We start from the raw sequence: 6,127 nt of genomic DNA on the forward strand, positions 1-6,127 counted from the left end.
AAGATACCTTTGTGGGCATTATACACAAACCACATTGTTGTACGCACTAACATGAGATACAAGGGAAAATGGAATCATATTTCATTGACTGAAGAAGATCAAGAAGAAAGATAGCAGAACATCCAGTTCATTATCTTTACATTTTCCACAAGAAAATCTTAAATAGATATTACTGGATACCAGACTGTCAAAATGCATCAGGTTTAGCTAATCAAAGTAAACTGTGCAGATGCTACCAACTATCAGCGAAAAACTGTCCCACATAATATTTTTGTCACAAATTACAGAAGTACTGTGCAGTATATGAAAAGGTAACAATGATGAATAGATATAACTGCCCCTGCCTCTTGGTCTATATACTAGGAGGAAAGGAGGAAAACCTTTCATGGTGACAAGCAAGGTAGGCTATTTCCAGCAGTTAACAAGAACATCTGAGGAACAGTGGAGGGGTGGGGTGGGGGGGGGAGAAATAACATGGGGAAATAGTTTTACTTTGTGTAATGACTCATCCATTCCCAGTCTCTATTCAAGCCTAAGTTAATTGTATCCAGTTTGCAAATTAATTCCAATTCAGCAGTCTCTCGTTGGAGTCTGGTTTTTGAAGTTTTTTTGTTGAAGGATAGCCACCCTCAGGTCTGTAATCGAGTGACCGGAGAGATTGAAGTGTTCTCCGACTGGTTTTTGAATGTTATAATTCTTGACGTCTGATTTGTGTCTATTTATTCTTTTACGTAGAGACTGTCCAGTTTGACCAATGTACATGGCAGAGGGGCATTGCTGGCACATGATGGCATATATCACATTGGTAGATGCGCAGGTGAATGAGCCTCTGACAGTGTGGTTGATGTGATTAGGCCCTATGATGGTGTCCCCTGAATAGATATGTGGACACAGTTGGCAACAGGCTTTGTTCCAAGGATAGGTTCCTGGGTTAGTGGTTCTGTTGTGTGGTGTGTGGTTGCTGGTGAGTATTTGCTTCAGCTTGGGGGGCTGTCTGTAAGCAAGGACTGGCCTGTCTCCCAAGATCTGTGAGAGTGATGGGTTGTCCTTCAGGATAGGTTGTAGATCCTGATGATGCATTGGAGAGGTTTTAGTTGGGGGCTGAAGGTGATGGCTAGTGGCGTTCTGTTATTTTCTTTGTTGGGCCTGTCCTGTAGTAGGTAACTTCTGGGTACTCTTCTGGCTCTGTCAATCTGTTTCTTCACTTCAGCAGGTGGGTATTGTAGTTGTAAGAATGCATGAGAGAGATCTTGTAGGTGTTTGTCTCTGTCTGAGGGGTTGGAGCAAATGCGGGTTATATCGTAGAGCTTGGCTGTAGACAGTGGATCGTGTGGTATGATCTGGATGAAAGCTAGAGGCATGTAGGTAGGAATAGCGGTCAGTAGGTTCCCGATATAGGATGGTGTTTATGTGACCATCGCGTATTAGCACCGTAGTGTCCAGGAAGTGGATCTCTTGTGTGGACTGGTCCAGGCTGAGGTTGATGGTGGGATGGCAATTGTTGAAATCATGGAGGAATTCCTCAAGGGCTTCTTTTCCATGGGTCCAGATGATGAAGATGTCATCAATGTAGCGCAAGTAGAGTAGGGGCATAAGGGGACGAGAGCTGAGGAAGCATAGTTCTAAGTAAGCCATAAAATGTTGGCATACTGTGGGGCCATGTGTGGTACCCATCGCAGTGCCGCTGATTTGAAGGTATCCATTTTCCCCAAATGTGAAATAGTTATGGGTGAGGACAAAGTCACAAAGTTCAGCCACCAGGTTAGCCGTGACATTATCGGGGATACTGTTCCTGACAGCTTGTAGTCCATTTTTGTGTGAATGTTGGTGTAGAGGGCTTCTACATCCATAGTGGCTAGGATGGTGTTTTTAGGAAGATCACCAATGGATTGTAGTTTCCTCAGGAAGTCAGTGGTGTCTCAAAGATAGCTGGGAGCGCTGGTAACGTAGGGCCTGAGGAGGGAGTCTACATATCCAGACAATCCCGCTGTCAGGGTGCCCAATGCCTGAGATGATGGGCGTCCAGGATTTCCAGGTTTATGGATCTTGGGTAGCAGATAGAATACCCCAGCTCGGGGTTCTAGGGGTGTATCTGTGCGGATTTGTTCTGTGCTTTTTCAGGGAGTTTCTTGAGCAAATGCTGTAGTTTCTTTTGGTACTCTCAGTGGATCAGAGGGTAATGGCTTGTAGAAAGTGGTGTTGGAGAGCTGCCTAGTAGCCTCTTGTTCATATTCCGACCTATTCATGATGACGACAGCACTTCCTTTGTCAGCCTTTTGATTATGATGTCAGAGTTATTTCTGAGGCTGTGGATGGCATTGTGTTCTGCACGGCTGAGGTTATGGGGCAAGTGATGCTGCTTTTCCACAATTTCAGCCCAGTGCACGTCGGCGGGAAACACTCTATGTAGAAGTCCAGTCTGCTGTTTCGACCCTTCAGGAGGAGTCCACCCAGAATCCTTCTTTTTGTAGTGTTGGTAGGAAGGTCTCTGTGGGTTAATATGTTGGTCAGAGGTGTGTTGGAAATATTCCTTGAGTCGGAGACGTCGAAAATAGGATTCTACGGTCACCACAGAACCTGTATCATATTCGTGGGGATGGAAGGGCAAAGGAGAGGCCCCGAGATAAGACAGATTCTTCTGCTGGGTTAAGAGTATAGTTGGATAGATTAACAATATTGCTGGGTGGGTTACGGGAACCACTGTTGTGGCCCCTTGTGGCTTGTAGTAGTTAGATAGCTTAGTGTCCTTTTTCTTTGTAGAGAAGCAAAGTGTGTGTTGTAAATGGCTTGTCTAGTTATTATAAAGTCCAGCCACGAGGAAATTTGTGTGGAAGGGTTGGTTCTTTATGAGAGTATCCCAGTTTTGAGAGCTCATTCTTAATCTTTCCCTGTTTTTGCTGTAGAGGATGTTTATTCAGGTGGTTCCACAGTTTCTTTGAGAGTGTGTGGCACAAGCTGTCAGCATAGTCTGTGTGGTATTGTAGATTGTAATGGGATTTTTTATTGTAGATTGTAATGGACTTAGAACAACGCTTCCTCAGCTCTCGTCTCCTAATGCCCCTACTCTACTTGCGCTACAATGATGACATCTTCATCATCTGGACCCATGGAAAAGAAGCCCTTGAGGAATTCCACCATGATTTCAACAATTTCCATCCCACCATCAACCTCAGCCTGGACCAGTCCACACAAGAGATCCACTTCCTGGACGCTACGGTGCTAATACGCGATGGTCACATAAACACCATCCTATATCGGAAACCTACTGACCGCTATTCCTACCTACATGCCTCTAGCTTTCATCCAGATCATACCACACGATCCATTGTCTACAGCCAAGCTCTACGATATAACCGCATTTGCTCCAACCCCTCAGACATAGACAAACACCTACAAGATCTCTCTCATGCATTCTTACAACTACAATACCCACCTGCTGAAGTGAAGAAAATATTGACAGAGCCAGAAGAGTACCCAGAAGTCACCTACTACAGGACAGGTCCAACAAAGAAAATAACAGAACGCCACTAGCCATCACCTTCAGCCCCCAACTAAAACCTCTCCAATGCATCATCAAGGATCTACAACCTATCCTGAAGGACAACCCATCACTCTCACAGATCTTGGGAGACAGGCCAGTCCTTGCTTACAGACAGCCCCCCAAGCTGAAGCAAATACTCACCAGCAACCACACACCACACAACAGAACCACTAACCCAGGAACCTATCCTTGGAACAAAGCCTGTTGCCAACTGTGTCCACATATCTATTCAGGGGACACCATCATAGGGCCTAATCACATCAACCACACTGTCAGAGGCTCATTCACCTGCGCATCTACCAATGTGATATATGCCATCATGTGCCAGCAATGCCCCTCTGCCATGTACATTGGTCAAACTGGCCAGTCTCTACGTAAAAGAATAAATGGACACAAATCAGACGTCAAGAATTATAACATTCAAAAACCAGTTGGAGAACACTTCAATCTCTCCGGTCACTTGATTACAGACCTGAGGGTGGCTATCCTTCAACAAAAAAACTTCAAAAACAGCCTCCAACGAGAGACTGCTGAATTGGAATTAATTTGCAAACTGGATACAATTAATTTAGGCTTGAATAGAGACTGGGAATGGATGAGTCATTACACAAAGTAAAACTATTTCCCCATGTTTTTTCTCTCCGCCACCCCACCCCCCACTGTTCCTCAGATGTTCTTGTTAACTGCTGGAAATAGCCTACCTTGCTTGTCACCATGAAAGGTTTTCCTCCTTTTCCCCCCGCCCCCCGCTGCTGGTGATGGCTCATCTTAAGTGATCACTCTCCGTATAGTGTGTATGATAAAACCCATTGTTTAATGTTCTCTGTGTGTATATAAATCTCTTCACTGTATTTTCCACCAAATGCATCTGATGAAGTGAGCTGTAGCTCACGAAAGCTTATACTCAAATAAATTTGTAAGTCTCTAAGGTGCCACAAGTACTCCTTTTCTTCTCCATTGGCTAACACTCCTTGCATTTCCATTAATTTTAATGAGATAGTACCAGGTGTGAAAAGAAAGGGACAACTTGTGGCACCTTAGAGACTGACAAATTTATTTGAGCATAAGCTTTCGTGAGCTACAGTTCACTTCATCGGATCCTTTTCTTTTTGCAAATACAAACTAATACCGCTGCTACTCTGAAACCTACCAGGTGTGAATCAGTGAAGAATTTTGCCCTTTATCTTTCTGCCTTTTGATACGCTTTTACATTTTTTAACAATCTGGTTCACTAACCTTTGTAAATGATTTTCCTAAAACATTTTCTCTGTTGACACTAGAGAAAGATAAGCTATCTAAGAAGTAATTAGCCATGGAATATTGCTATGAGAGACGTATTTTAACTTTGAACTGCACTGATTTTGAACTGTAACAAAATGATTGTGACTCAACATATTTTTTATGATCTATGAATTCAGTACAGATGAATGCTTATAAATCTTAATTTGTTGAATACCTCAGGTGAAGTTCAGTCTTACTAAATTCTGATTTGGAACAACAGGTTTAGTCTCAAGTTTAGGTAGATGAGATTTTGAAATTTTTTAAATTGTTACTTGATCAAATTTTTAATTTCATTGCAAAAGAAAGCTGTGTGTGACCATCTTAAAGTAGCTAGCCTTTTCATCAGCATCCTCTTCCATCCCTCTCTAAAGTGAAGTTAGACTTACTGAACATTGATTGCCAGAACAGTTCTTTTATTCTTTTTAAGACTGGTACCACATTTGTTTCAGTCCCCCCTTTCTGTACTTCTTTTAAAAATTAGTTGCCCAATACTCTGTAAAGACTTGATCCAACTCCCACTGGTGTCAGTGGGAGATTTTCTACTGACTTTAATGGGTATTGGAGCTGTTTCTAAATTATGGTTCAGTTCTGCTGCCTGTTGATAAAATAAAGGTAGAGAAGCTAGTGCTGGGCACTCAGCTTTTTTCTCCAGCACAATCAAAAAATAAGATTCCAACTAGGGCTGGATCTCCCATTAAATTCAACAGGAGCAGATTGGGCCCGTAGTGTGGAAACACGCATTGAGCTAAGTAACATAGTAAAATTTATTTTTCATTGAAATAAGCACTAGTGAGTAAGAATGAAATAAGCCTTGGTGCAGTGTGTGGACAAAGGCCATGGTCAGGACATAGTGTTTTAAAGTATAATTATGTTAAGGCACAAATGTATGTATAACAGCCTTTTTCCTTATTTCAAGGTACTCTTGAGGCATACACTTTAGAATGCTTTTAGTGTAGAATAGCTAACCTTAGGAGAAAGTGAGAGATGAGGCTATCACAGTGACAGCTACAGACAAAAAATGCTTTCAACCAGTCCCATGCAACAGTATTTTTTCATAGCCAACTACTCTGGCTCCAGGCAGTTCTCACAACTCTCCCTACACCCTTGCAGAATTGAGTCCTTATTTAGATAATACTTATCACCCTTATCACCATTGAACCCAAATGTTGATGTGTATATATTAGTTTCTGCAGGAGATCCTTTACGCACTTTTTACCAACAGCTGTCTTAAAGACCTTAATTACATAGTGATTGTCCTTTCCTCTTCATTGTTCTTATAAAAGACCTTTAAAAAACAAAAAGAAC

The sequence above is a fragment of the Dermochelys coriacea genome, chromosome 2 (genome assembly GCF_009764565.3).
Source record: "Dermochelys coriacea isolate rDerCor1 chromosome 2, rDerCor1.pri.v4, whole genome shotgun sequence".
Lineage (NCBI taxonomy): Eukaryota > Metazoa > Chordata > Testudines > Dermochelyidae > Dermochelys > Dermochelys coriacea.